The following is a 15,282-nucleotide window of genomic DNA, read 5'->3' on the forward strand; positions in this document are numbered from 1 at the left end:
CGGACACGACTGAGCGACTTTCACTCACAGACTCTTTATAACCAGGTGTTTTCCTTAATAGGCTTATATGTGACAGGTATGGGGAGTTAGCATTGTGCTAGGGGATTGGACAGATGTGAAAGAAGGAAAAAGAAGAACCTTGGAAAACAAGACACGACTCTTTACATGAGCTGTGCATCGAGTGTAAGTTGACATAGGGCAGAGGTCACAAAGCCAGATGCCCGCGGAAGCCAGGCTACTGGTGTCATGAGAGACATGGGCAGTGGGGATGGTGGAGACTGGAATAAACTGGAAAAGTGTTCTAGAAGACTGCTTTTCAAACCCTAGAAATTTAGACTCTAGAAGGGCTAAGTTGGGTACAGGTGTCTGCATCTTTAAGCCGGGTGTTCAGCCAGATTGAAGATCGGATCTCAGGGCTGTGAATGAGCTCTGATGTTAGGCAGCACCATCAGTAAACGGGCTTCCCTCATAGCTCAGTTGGTAAAGGATCTACCTTCAGTGCAGGAGACCCAGGTTCGATTCCTGGGTCGGGAAGATCCCCTGGAGAAGGAAATGGGAATCCACTCCAATATTCTTGCCTGGAGAATCCCATGGACAGAGGAGTCTGGTGGGCTACAGTCCATGGGGTTGCAAGAGTCAGACATGACTTAGTGACTAAACTACTACTACTATCAATAAACACATTTATTGTTATGTGTGTGCCAGGCTCTCAAGCCAGTTTATGCGATCTTATGCAGAAATTGTTTTCAGCATGACAGTAAGTTGCCTGCATGTCATTCATGTTGTTTAGTCGCTCAGTCACGTCCAACACTTTTGTGACCCTGTGGACTGTATCCTTCCAGGCTTCTCTTTCCATGGGACTTCCCAGGGAAGAGTACTGGAGTGGGTTGCCATTTCCTTCTCCAGGGGATCTTCCTGACCCAGGGATCAAACACACGTCTCCTGCATTGGCAGGCACATCCTTTACCACTGAGCCACCAGGGAAGCCCTGCATGTCATACCAACTGATCGAAAGAACAGACTTTTAGATGTGGAAGGGCCCTTAAGTCATCAAGTCTCATCTCTTTGTTAAGTTGACGAGAATCAGAAAAACACGCTGCTCATAAGTGGTGAGATTTGGGGTACTCCTTTTGTTCTCCCTCGATCTCATTTCCTTTCCCTGTAAATCCAGGTGGATGAAGTACACGATTGCTAATATCCCATAATCCTGCGATTATTTTCCTTGGTTTTACCTTATGGTAGAGGGTGAGAAGGGAAAGGAGAAGATAAATAGCGGAGGAAAACTGGGACCAGGCATTTCCAATATGGTGTCCATCCCTGGATCTTACACCCCACCGCCAGGAGAACTTGGGAAGTCCTGTCAATCATCCAGCTCCTCTGTGCAGCTGTCCAATGGGATGCTGCCACATGACAGATTTCATCACTGTCGCTAACAGCTGGTTACTGGCATGGTTTCCAGCTCCAGCTGTCTTTGTAACAAATGGATGCTGTCAGTTCCAAGGGAGGCAAGGAAAGGTGGGGTGGAGAGCTTGACATTAGCGATCACCACTATAGAAACAAGTAAAAACATGTGTCTTCCTGATGCTGTGCATCAACAGGCAGCAGCCTTGGGAACGGAGGAGCATTGCTTATTCCAGAGACGGTTGCTCTGCCATCATGCAGTGCAGTGGACACTATTATACAGCTCCAGCTGAGTCATGAGGCCCCTGCCAAGTGTTCCTTGTGGGAAAATCACTGTTTACAGCAAACATGTATTAAGCACCAGCTACATAAATACATTGGGCTGCCCTCATAGCTCAGTTGGTAAAGAATCTGCCTGCCATGCAGGAGACCCGGGTTCGATTCCTGGGTCGGGAAGATGTCCTGGAGAAGGAAACGGCAACCCACTCCAGTATTCTTGCCTGGAGAATCCCATGGACAGAGGAGCCTGGTGGGCTACAGTCCATGGGGTCACAAGAGCTGGACACAACTTGGCAACTAAACCACCACCACCACCACCTAAATGCATTACTCTCCAAACTCAGAAACCAAATAAATTTGGATAGTGATAATTTAAATAGCAAGAGATACCAATAATGTATTCATTATTTTCAGATAGTGAGGAGTTAGAATTTTGATAGCTTGGGATACTAACCTTATATGAAAATATTCATCTTAATTGATACTGAGAGTTTAGGTTCCAATAGTAGAATACCTGTAGCTATAATATTTAGGCTTTTTAAAAAAAGAAAAAGAAATCCAAAATCAAAGATGTTCTATAACAAGAATTGACAAACTGGATGTCAGCTAATGTGGGCTCATTATGTAATTTTCTTGTCTAAATTTTTGGGATATTTCACAATAATGCCAGGCAGAATACAAAGGGTCAAGTCAGTTTATCCTTCACTGTTACAGGAGGCCAAGAGTCCTGACAACTTGGGTCCAACCAGTTTTCTATTCCACAGATCAGTCCTTAGAGCCTTTTCTTTCAGAACCTTCAAAATCCCTCACTGTCAAATACAAGAGTTGGAATATTATCCTCAGAGGTGGTGTCCCCAGACTTTGTATTCCCACAGAATTTTTTATGTCCTCTCATTCACTGCAGGATGATGGAGAAGGCTACTGGAGAGGCAGGCAAACTAGAAGGTAAATAAGGAAAAGGCTACATCTAGTTAATTGGTGACGTGTTTGTGTCCTGTTGTAGCAGCATCCTTAAGTGCAGGCATCAGTGTCTTGTTTGTTTGGGTTTTTTTGTCTCATGGTACCAAGCATGTTGCCTTGTTTCTAGCTCATTATTTAATTCCACAAATATTGTGTGTGTGTACTCAGTCTTGTCCCACTTTTTGCTGCCTCATGGACTGTTGCCCACCAGGCTCCTCCGTCGATGGAATTCTCCAGGTAAGAATACAGAAGCAGGTTGCCATTTCCTCCTCCAGAGGATTTTCCTGACCGAGGAATAGGAACCAGTGTCTCTTACATCTCCTGCATTGACAGGTGGGTTCTATGCCACTAATGCCACCATTGGCTTGTCCAAAAAGTTCATTCAGAGTTTTGGTAACACTGGACTGGGAAACCAAATGAACTTTTGGGCCAGTTTTTACAGTGGTGGCTCAGATGGTGAAGAATCTGCCCACGGTATGGGAGCCCAGGTTTGATCCCTGGGTCAGGAAGATCCGCTGAGGAAGGAAATGGCAACTGCTTCTGTATTCTTGCCTGGAGAATTCCATCGACAGAGGAGCCTGGTGGGCGACAGTCCATGGGGTCAGACATGACTGAGTGACTAACACTTTCACTTTTACAATTGTGTGGTAAACACTGGTCACATGAAAATTAGCAAGAGAGAGATAAGACCTAGGCTTTAGGAAGCTAATAAGAATAACAGACAATAAGCAAATACACAAACAGCTACATGATAGACCATCAAGTAGCGATCAGGACGGTACAAAAAAATGAAACGAAATGAAGAATGATAAGGTCTGCTTTGTTTTTATAGAATAGCTTGAAGAGATAACCCTTAGGCAAAAAAAAAAAACAAACCAAAAACAAAACAGTAAAGTGAAGTAACTAGGAAGAGATCATTTGAAACAAAGAAAACAGCACTCACCACAGACCTGGGAAGGGTTGGCTGTTTTGCTGATGGACTAGCAATGGGCCGTCGTGCCTGGAGTTCAGTGGAAGAGGGTGGCAGATGAATAGACAGGCTACTGAATGTTGGCTTCAGAGTTCAGTTCAGTCGCTCAGTCGTGTCCGACTCTTCACAACCCCATGGACTGCAGCTCACCAGGCATCCCTGTCCATCACCAACTCCCACAGCTTACTCAAATTCACGTCCATTGAGTAGGTGATGCCATCCAACCATCTCATCTTCTGTTGTCCCCTTCTCCTCCCGCCTTCAATCTTTCCCAGCATCAGGGTCTTTTCTAATGAGTCAGTTCTTCACATCAGGTGGCCAAAGTATTGGGAGTTTCAGCTTCGGCCTCAGTCCTTCCAATGAATATCCAGGACTGATTTCCTTTAGCATGGACTGGTTGGATCTCCTTGCAGTCCAAGGGACTCCCAAACACCACAGTTGAAAAATCATTAATTCTTCAGTGCTCAGTTTCCTTTATGGTCCAACTCTCACATCCATACATGACCACTGGAAAAACCATAGCTTTGACTAGATGGACCTTTGTTGGCAAAGTAACGTCTCTGCTATTTAAAATGCTGTCTAGGTTGGTCATAACTTTTCTTCCAAGGAGCAAGCTCTTTTAATTTCATGGCTGCAGTCACCATCTGCAGTGATTTTGGAGCCCCCCCAAAATAAAGTCTGTCACTGTTTTCCATCTATTTGCCATGAAGTGATGGGACCAGATGCCATGATCTTAGTTTTCTGAATGTTGGGTTTAAAGCCAACATTTTCACTCTCCTCTTTCACTTTCATTAAGAGGCTCTTTAGTTCTTCTTCACTTTCTGCCATAACTGTAGTGTCATCTGCATATCTGAGGTTATTGATATTTCTCCAGGCAATCTTGATTCTAGCTTGTGCTTCCTCCAGCCCAGCATTTCTCATGATGTACTCTGCATATAAGTTAAATAAGCAGCGTGACAACATAGAGCCTTGACGTACTCCTTTCCTGATTTGGAACCAGTCTGATGTTCCATGTCCAGTTCTAACTGTTGCTTCTTGACCTGCATACAGATTTCTCAGGAGGCAGGTCAGGTGGTCTGGTATTCCCATCTCTTTAAGAATTTTCCACAGTTTGTTGTGATCCATACAGTCAAAGGCTTTGGAGTAGTCAGTAAAGCAGAAGTAGATGTTTTTCTAGAATTCTCTCACTTTTTCGATGATCCAGCAGATATTGGCAATTTGATCTCTGGTTCCTCTGCCTTTTCTAAATCCAGCTTTAACATCTGAAAGTTCTTGGTTCACATACTGTTGAAGCCTGGCTTGGAGAATTTTGATTGTTACCTTGCCGGTGTTTGAGATGAGTGCAATTATTTGAACATTCTTTGGCATTGCCTTTCTTTGGGATTGGGATGGAAACAGACTTTTTCCAGTCCTGTGGCCACTGCTGAGTTTTCCAAATTTATTGCATATTGAGTGCATCACTTTCACAACATCATGTTTTATATGAAATAGTATTTGAAATAGCTCAACTGGAATTACATCACCTCCACTAGCTTTGTTCATAAGGCCCACTTGACCTCGCATTCCAGGATGTCTGGCTCTAGGTGAGTGATCACACCATTGTGGTTATCTGGATCATGAAGATCTTTTTTGTACAGTTCTTCTGTGTATTCTTGCCACCTCTTCTTAATATCTTCTGCTTCTGTTAGGTGTATACCACTTCTGTCCTTTGTTGTGCCCATCTTTGCATGAAATGTTCCCTTGGTATCTCTAATTTTCTTGAAGAGATCTCTAGTCTTTCCCATTCTGTTGTTTTCCTCTATTTCTTTGCATTGATCACTGAGGAAGGCTTTCTTGTCTCTTCTTGCTGTTCTTTGGAACTCTGCATTCAAATGGGTATATCTTTCCTTTCTTCTTTGCCTTTTACTCCTCTTCTTTTCTGAGCTATTTGTAAGGGCTTCTCAGACAACCATTTTGGCTTTTTGCATTTCTTTTCCATGGGGATGGTCTTGATCCTTGTCTCCTGTACAATGTCATGAACCTCCATCCATAGTTCTTCAGGTACTCTGTCTATCAGATCTAATCCCCTGAATCCATTTCTCACTTCCACTGTATAATTGTAAAGGGTTTGTTTGATTTAGGTCATACCTGAATGGCCTAGTGGTTTTCCCTACTTCCTTCAATTTAAGTCTGAATTTGGCAATAAGGAGTTCATGATCTGAGCCACAGTCAGCTCCCAATCTTGTTTTTGCTGACTGTATAGAGCTTCTCCATCTTTGGCTGCAAAGAATATAATCAATCTGATTTTGGTATTGACCATCTGGTAATGTCCATGTGTAGAGTGTTCTCTTGTGTTGTTGGAAGTGGGTGTTTGCTATGACCAGTGCGTTCTCTTTGCAAAATTCTGTTAGCCTTTGCCCTGCTTCATTCCGTACTCCAAGGCCAAATTTGCCTGTTACTCCAGGTATCTCTTGACTTCCCACTTTTGCATTCCAATCCGCTATAATGAAAAGGACATCTTTTTTGGGTATTAGTTCTAGAAGGTCTTTAGGTCTTCATAGAACCATTCAACTTCAGCTTATTCAGCATTACTGGTCGGGGCATATACTTATTTTACCATGATATTAATTGTTTGCCTTGGAAATGAACAGAGATCATTCTCTCATTTTTGAGATTGCATCCAAGTACCGCATTTTGGACTCTTTCATTGACTATGACGGCTACTCCATTTCTTCTAAGGGATTCCTGCCCACAGTAGTAGATTTAATGGTCATCTGAGTTAAATTCACCCATTCCAGTCCATCTTAGTTTGCTGATTTCTAAAATGTCGATGTTCACTCTTGCCATTCTTCCAATTTGCCTTGATTCATTGACCTGACATTCCAGGTTCTTATGCAATATTGCTTTTACAGCATCGGACTTTACTTCCATCACCAGTCACATCCACAACTGGGTATTGTTTTTGCTTTAGCTCCATCTCTTCATTCTTCCTGGATTTATTTCTCCATTGATCTCCAGTAGCATATTGGGCACCCACTGACCTGGGGAGTTCATTTTTCAGTGTCCTATCTTTTTGCCTTTTCATACTGTTCACGGGGTTCTCCAGGCAAGAATACTGAAGTGGTTTGCCGTTCCCTTCTCTAGTGGACCACGTTTTGTCAGAGCTCTCCACCATGACCCGTTTGTCTTTGGCCTTTATGGTGGGCTAGACTAAAGTGGTGTGAACCCCACACTCCTTGTTCCGGCACTTACCTTGTGATAACACAGCTTGAATGTGAACCTCTTCAAAGTGATGCTTGAGAAAAGTGTTTTCAGAGCAGAAGAGGGTAGGGATTGCCAACAGAGAGGTGAAATAGGAGACCACTGCTTTAACTCTCCACCTGGGGTGAAGCAGGACTGAGCTGGAGCTCAGAGGTCAGTGGTACATCAATGTTGTGAGAATTGTGAATGCAACAGAAATGTGAATGTCAGTAGGATGCTGTCCAAAGAAAATGGAATATTGCGCTTGGGAACACAGATTTGGATTCTGAATTTGCCATTAAAAACACAACTTGGATGTCAGTTCTCAGCATCTCCTCCCAGACATTTAGCCTGCTCTCCTCTCCCGTCTTCCAGAGGATGCTGACGTGACGTGTGAAGGAGGAGGACTGTTACTAACAGACACAGCACCAAAGCTTCTGGTGATGCAGGGGAAGGGCTGACCGCATGGTCCCATGTGAAGTCTGTGGCATGTCTGGTTGCTATGAAACCCAGACGTGCCAGCTCTCTCCACTCGGACCCTCACAATCCCCCAACAGCCGTTAGAGCAGGCACCTGCTTGCCAAATGGCATCCTTCCTGAAGCTTCCTTTGAACTGATCTGATTCTTGAGGGCAGGCAGGAACAGAGGCTCCCGTGACGCGAGGGTGTCAGATGGCTCCTGCCTTGATCTTCATGACTGCATTGCTTGTAAGGGCCATGTGGCTTTGTCATCTATCCTTCCTGTTGGTTGTCAAGGTATATAGGCTTGCCCGATGGCTCAGAGGTAAAGAATCTGCCTGCAGTGCAGGGCTTGATCCCTGGGTCAGGAAGATCCCCTGGAGGAGGAAGTGGCAACCCAGTCCAGTATTCTTGCCTGAAAAGTCCCATTGATGGAGGAGCCTGGCAGCCTACAGTCCAAAGGGTCACAAAGAGACACGACTGAGCACAATTAGCTGTCTGAAGGGCTGGGAAGACATGGTTTCTTTTCCTTATTAATCTATGTATTCCTCTCCCAAAGATGTGAAGGAGCAACATATATCCTGACATCCACAGCTGTGCCAGAGTTGCTCCCCCCATTAAGTTTCTGTGTCCATCACTTTACCTGTTTACCTGTGTGTGTGTGAGCATTTAAGTTGTACTCTCTTAGTAAATTTCAATTCAGTGTTTCTGGAGCTTTTCCTGACTCCTATTAGGATGTGTGGGCTTCCTTGGTGGCTCTGTGGTAAATAAAACCTCCTACCAATGCAGGAGACATGGTTTCAATCTCTGGGTCATGAAAATCCTCTGGAGGAGCACATGGCAACCCACTCCAGTATTCTTGCCTGGAAAACCCCATGGACAGAGGAGCCTGGCGAGCTACAGTCCATAGAGTTGCAAAGAGTCGGAAGCAACTGAAGCAACTAAACAACAAATAGGATGAGTGTTTAAGACTGAGGAAGGTTGAGTGCTCAGGCGGCCCTGGAATCCTGAGAGGTAAAGCACCCGTCAGACAGAACTGTTGTGAGTCCGATGAGATTTTGCAGGTGGAATGCTTTGCAGAGTGTCTGGTACGCAGGAAACAGTGAAATGGTCCTCCAGATGGGGCTGGAAAGGAAGATGGGGCGATGGGGAGAGTGTCTACTGATCATGATTAAACCACTTGACTTAATTTCTAAATGCTGAAACACAGATCGTGGCTGCTTACTCAAACTGAGCCGGTTTTTGAGCGTGTGTACATTTAGTCCTTTCATTGTTTTTATCAATAACAGAAGACTGATACCACTTCCCAGAATTGCAGGTCCAAGTGAAGGGGCCAGTTAGAATACACACTTAGAAAAAGGCTCTCTTCCCTCGTCTGATCAAATATAATCATTGTAACAGTAAACACACTTTGAGTGTTTTCTGTGCCAGGCACTGCTTTTAGCACTTTAAAAGTGTTAACTCACTTAATTCTCCAAAAACCTGATAAGGGAGATGCTATTACTCTCATTTTACAAATCTGGGACTTCGGAAATGAGGTTTGTTCTTGAGAGGTATGTAAACTTCCTCAGGAGATAAAAGCTGGAAAGACCACTTAACCATCACTGCGTTGAACATATTGTGTGCTGTGGTTCTTGTTAGCTTCATACACCCCCTCACCAGGCTGTGAGCAATGTGAGGGTACTGATGGTATCTGATTAAATGTTGATGGACTGGGCTCTACAGTTTTTTGAAGAAAGATTGCTGTGTATGTGAATCTGGAAAGCATAAATCCCCTTCCACATTTGTATTGTATTTTATTTGTATTGGAGTCCTGCTGATGCTCATATTAATATCAATGAATGGATGAGAAATGCTAGATTTTTGTTGACATAACTATTTTGGGGTTTTTTTGTCCCAAAGCATAGGAGATTCCCCACCCCTCCTTTGACAGTTATGTGGAATCCTGAACATATTCTTTTTTCAAAATGTGTGTCCACATGTGAGGGCCTGTCCCAGTTGTCTGTTAAACCAGCTCTGCGTGTGTAGATGCAGATGGCAGAAAATTCTATTTCAGTTTCTTAGAATGACGCACTTTATAGAGAACTGAGGAAGTTATATAGGGTCCATGTGCTCTCAGCATAGTGTCATCAGACTTTGATTCATCTCTGGCCAGGGGACCAGAAATAGTTCCACAGGTTTTCACCTGGAGTCTGTTTTTCTATTCCCCATGTACTCTCAAGTCTCTAATATTCTTTTTAAAAGCCATGACTCTAGTTTTTATGTTTACATTTACTGTGGGTGCATGATTCCACTTCAGTCCTGTCCAAGTCTTTGCGACCCTATGGACTGTAGTCCACCAGGCTCCTCTGTCACAGGATTCTCAGTGCAAAAGTACTGCAGTGGGTTGCCAGGCCTCCTCCAAGGACTGAACACCCACTGCAGGATTCTTGCCTGGGAAATTCCGTAGACAGAGGAGTCTGGCAGGCTACAGTCCATAGGGTCACAAAGTGTTGGACGTGACTGAGCAACTGAACACACACACACACACACATGTGCATATATATGTGTGTATGCATACATGTGTGTGCATATATGTGGGTGTATGCATATGTGTGTGTGCATGTGTGTGGGTATGCATATGTATATTACTGAATCACTTTGCTATGCACCCAAAACATTGTAAATCAACTGTATTTCAATTAAAAAAATTTTTTTAAACTTCCAAAATCAGTCTCTCCTTTCCCCTCACTCTTTGATCTCATCTCTCTCATAGAATCATGTGCTTCCCTTGTCACTCAGCTGGTAAAGAATCCACCTGCAATGCGGGGGACCCGAGTTCAATCCCTGGGTTGAGAAGATCACCTGGAGAAGGGAAAGGCAACCCACTCCAGTATTCTGACCTGGAGAATTCCATGAACTGTATAGTCCGTGGAGTTGCAAAGAGTTGGATATGACTGAGCGACTTTCACTTTCATTCATAGAATCCTGCGTTTTTTCCTCCACACTCAACACAACGGGATGTTTGCTCATGATCTTCCCTTGTTTCACCCCTGCTTTGCCCATTTAATTGGAATTCTGTTGGGACCAGAGGTCTTGTCTTCCAGCCCACATTTTGTCAAAAACATCGCACATGTTCAGTCACTCAAAATGCTTCACACATTCTATAGTTAAATAGGTGGCTCCTCTTAGAGGTACTGGGTTTATGTTTTAAACCATAAAAAGTATTCTCGGTTAGACTCCATTATTTTCCATTAGACTAAACTCCCAAAAAGGAATATTTTTCTCCCTTAACATGCGGCTCTGCAAAATCCTTGTTTTGTTACAAAGAATTGTTCTGGAGTCTGGTCCTTGTCGCCCAAAACTGAATTAAATATGGAGGGCTGTTTGGGCCTTGTCTGTTTGTCCCAATACAAGAGGCCATTTAAAAAAAAATTGCTTTCTTAGTGTAGAAGTCACTCTGCATCTGAGATGCCTACAAGTTCTCAAGAAATAAGGAGTAAAAAGAAAGCTTCCAAACCGGTTCCTCCAGTTAAGGCAGTTGAGTGGCTTATGCCTTTGATATAAGTTGAACCAAGTCAGGAAGTTAGTAAGGCTGGAGGGCCTTCATGGATAGTTCACTATTTTTTTTCCCCCTTTAACTGTTCACTCTGTCCTCTGAGGACTGTAAATGGGGTCTTTTGTCTTCACGAAGCTTGGAGAGGGCTTCCCAAGAGGCCCCTGCTTGGGAAGGGGGGCCTGAATTCTACCTGGGCTCCCAGCTGAGCGCCCTGTAGGTGGCCTGGAGGTTTACATAGGGGTTATGGTGGGGGCGGGGGGGGGGGGTGGACTCATGGCTTCACACTGTTCCCCCAAAACTGGGTTTGCCTCTTGGTGGATATCGAGCCAATAGTCCCAGCCACGCTGGGAGAAGATGGGGAGAAGGAAGGATTTATCATTACTCTCAGCAAGTAAGGAGCACACTAAGGATCTTTCCCTGAACAGCAAACCTGGAGAATTTGAAGCTAATGGTACATGCATATTCATGAGGGAGCTTGGGCAGAGAAGAAGTCAGTACAGAACTGAGATCAAGGTCCATGCTTTAGTTGATTGAAGTCAAGAGGGTCAACGCCACCATTCCGTCCTGCTCCTAGGTGGGGGCCTTCGATCCCGTAGACCTTATGTGTATAAAAATTATACATACCCCTTGAGGAGGAGCTAAGACCTTGCTTTGTCACTGCACTATTGTTTGACCGCCTGCATTTCTTCATTCCTGTAAGATCATTGACTACCAAGACCTGTTCAAGGGCAAGCGTGGTGACTGGGCTTAGATCACAAAATGCCTTTGGCCAAAATGGCTTCTCTTATGTCAAGAAAGTCATGCCTGGTTCTCTTTCTCTGGGAAACCTGTAATCAGTGTGCTTACAACATCTGTAATAGAGAAAGAGTTCATGGTGTTAATGAATTTGAACATGTCACTTCCTAGCTCTGGTTTCCCTGACTGGAAAGGGAGGAGGATGTTGGCATGCCCAGCCGCAGCATCCGCTCCATTCTGAGATTTTTCAGTTCACTTGTTCACTTATTCCACACATGTCTGTGGGCTGATAGCCATTTATTTATTGACTAATGATGTGTGGCGTACACCAGGGATGCCCATATACAATGTGGATGTTAAAACTCTGTCAGAGGTGACAGGAAGGTCGCATCTTCTTTGTTTCCTTCATTGAAGATGGATGCACAGCACATAAAGCACAGCTGGAAGTGGGGAAGGGTAGTTTTCAACAGGGTGCTGACTCCTGTCTCTCTGGGAAGATGTTGTTTAATCTGAGACAAAAGCAAAAAGCACCAGAAGGCCACACCAGTGAGTCTGTGGGGGAAGAAGGTGGCCGGACAAAGGAAAAGGATGTGCAAAATTGATTAAGAGTGTGTAGACTACAAAAAAAATTTTCCCTTTACCCCTCTAGGTTCTTGGCTGGGACCAACAAGCCCTCCACCCCGCCTGCACTGAAATAAAGGGCAGATTAACAGGAAAAAAGCAGATAGATGTTTAATAACACATATATAGGCTTCCCTGGTGGCTCAGATGGTAAAGAATCTGCCTGCAATGCAAGAGACCCAGGTTCGATTCCTGGGTTGGGAAGATCCCCTGGAGAAGGGAATGGCAACCCACTCCAGTATTTGCCTGGAGAATTCCATGGACAGAGGAGTCTGGTGGGCTACAGTCCATGGGGCCATAAAGCATCAGACACAACTGAGCGACTTCACTTCACTTCACATACCTCCTGTGTACATGAGAGAGACCCAGGAAAGCTGAATCATTCCCCCAGAAGACCCAAACCACCCCCCTTAAATACTGAAAGACCAAAGAAAGAACGGGGTAGGTGGCAGTTACATGAGACTGTCAGGCAAAGCCCAGTAAGTAAGGGTATGGTTGTTACACACATTTAAAGCGGAATCTTCTCAGTAGATAAAAGTTTCTGGAGTCGCAGTCAACCTCTCCTTCCTAGTAGAAGAGGGAGCCCCCACCCCTGGCCCCGACACATGGAGGTTTTGCTTTGAAGGGAAATGCTCTCAGAAAAGGCTCCGACCTGCTGGCTGCCCAGAGCTCCTCTGGTGTCTGCTGTTTAACCAGCTCAGGCTAATCCTTATGCCCGGGAGGTGCATTTGGGGGTGGCAAATGCTGCTGTCACCCCTTCAGCTGAACGAATTTGTTGCTTCAAGAAGTCATGGAAATGTCCTGTTCAGAATGGTAGGAAGGAGAGGAGGGCAGACCAGCTGCCAGGCTCCAGAGGGGGCAGATGATGGAGGGGTCTATGGGGCAGGAAAGGGAATCAGGTTTGAGATGGATGTTAGCACGTGTGAGGTGAGCTGATGCTCTTGGCCAAGGATGCCGGCTAATGTCGGGGGACCGTAGTGGAGAAGATGAGGGGGATTTGAAAGATGTGATAGAGAGTGCCCAGACAAGGGGTGACCATGTCTGCAGCTTGGCACTGAGCCGGGCAGAGAGGGCGAACTGTGCTGAGATCCAGCCTGAATGAAGGTACAGCGGGTGGGCAGGATTTCTGGGGTCGCGACATTCTACTTCCTCAAGTTTTTGTTGCCGATTAATTGTCCCATCATGTCCACGAGGGCATGAATGTGCAGTTTCCTTCCTTTCTGCCTCTTTCCTTTGTGCCAGGGCCGGACTGGGCTATGAGTTAGATGCTCGGTGTGTTTCTGCCGAACAAAGGAAAGCGTCATGCTGGTGCTGCAGGCCTCAAGGGGGTCTTTGCTCTTGTTTGTTGGTGGGTTTTTGTTTTGTTTGGGGATTTCTTTTTTGGCAGCACTGCATGGCAGGTGGGATCTTAATCTCTGACCGGGACCGAGCCTGTGCCCCATGCGGTGGAAGCACAGAGTCTTAGCCACTGGACCACTGGGGAAGTCCCCACGAGACAGTCTTTAAGAAGGCAGCAGGCTTCTGAACTGAAAGGAAAATCAGGATCACACATACATTCTGGGGCTCCTTTTAGGAGTGAGAGACTGAATCCTAACAGAGGGTTACAGTGAGGCCTGGGGACACCCCTGGTGATGCCCCCCCACACCTCTCCCTGTTCCCTTGGTAACCTGCCCTCACCCCAGCACCCCCTTACATACTTGAATATTTACATGTCTGGCTTCCCAGTAGGCTGCATGCTCACGTGTGTATTTCCTGCACAGGTGTGTGTTCACACTTAAATGCATAGCACCTCGCTGGCGCTCAGTGAATGTGGGTTGATTCAATCACTCATCATCGTCAGTCATCTAAACTGGGATTGAAAGTGTATAAAGGGTTTCTGCAGTGGTTACTTTATCTCCCCTTATTATGTGGTCTGGGCAGGAAAATTTCTCTCCATTTTGCACCTGAGGAAGGTAAGACCTAGGTCATAAACTCATTTGTACGTTGGGATAACCATTGAGGCAGTTTAAAAAATTCTGATGCATGAAATCACAAGAGATTCACTCTTTGATAGTATGGAATTCTGCCTGGGAGTGAGTGACCCTGTGTGTGTGTGTGTGTGTGTGTGTGTGTGTGTGTGTGTGTACATTTTTAAGATCTGCAGGCATTCCTATGTTCAACAGAGTTTAAGAGCTCCTGGCCTGTGTTATGCACGTGTGCATACATGCTAAGTCGCCTCAGTCATGTCTGACTCTTTGCAACCCCATGGACTGTATTCCGCCAGTCTCCTCTGTCAATGGGATTTTCCAGGCAAGAATACTAGAGTGGGTTCCCATGCCCTCCTCTAGGGGATCTTCCCGACCCAGGGATGGAACCCACGTTGCTTGTGTCTCCTGCATCGGCAGGAGATTCCCAACTGGGAATCCCTGCTGGCCTGTGTCGGTGCTTCTCAAGTATTAATGGGCAGACAAATCACCCAGGGATCTACATAAATTCTGAGTCAGCAGGTCTGGGGAGAGACCTGAGAGTCCACATTTCTAACCAGCATACTGGTGAGGCTGCAGCTGCTGGTCCATAGACCACACTTTTCGCAGCAGTGCCTGGGGATCAGGGAAATTCCGAACAAATGCAGAGAAGAGAAAGCTCAATGCATGTAGGGGGAAAGGCAGGGGTATAATGTGTCTGAAATTTCAGCTACAAAGACATATTGTGCCGTGAACTTGAAAGTGACATTGTGATTGGATGGGCTTGTCCCAGTCTCCTCTTTCTTCCTGATTTAGCTCATCTGTCTCTTCATGATGGTGTAACCCTTCGGATTCCCCAGACCCTCACTTGGAGATAACCAAGAATCAATCACTCCTCTCTCTGCCATCCTTGCTAGTCCTTTTATTGAGCACTTATGAAGTCAAGATGGACGATCTTTGTTTGCACTGTCTTGGAGGTCGGGGCTGTTTTTAAATACACCACTGTGTCCATTGTTGACAATGGTATCTGCCCTGTCCTAGGTGTGGAGAAGCCCAGAATGTCACATGACTCAGCCCTTCAGTCCCAAACGTCGAGATTGGCAGCCTAGAATAGAAGTGCACAGCACTGCCCACTAGGTAGAGAATTCTAGGTACCAA

General features: G+C 45.3%; 1 protein-coding gene across 2 annotated transcripts in view; it reads left to right on the top strand.

The window, feature by feature from the left end:
- ADAMTS18 (ADAM metallopeptidase with thrombospondin type 1 motif 18) overlaps positions 1-15,282 on the top strand; it is a 144,979-nt gene that overhangs the window by 53,224 nt on the left and 76,473 nt on the right. The window lies entirely within an intron of this gene.

The sequence above is a fragment of the Odocoileus virginianus genome, chromosome 20, assembly GCF_023699985.2.
Source record: "Odocoileus virginianus isolate 20LAN1187 ecotype Illinois chromosome 20, Ovbor_1.2, whole genome shotgun sequence".
Lineage (NCBI taxonomy): Eukaryota > Metazoa > Chordata > Mammalia > Artiodactyla > Cervidae > Odocoileus > Odocoileus virginianus.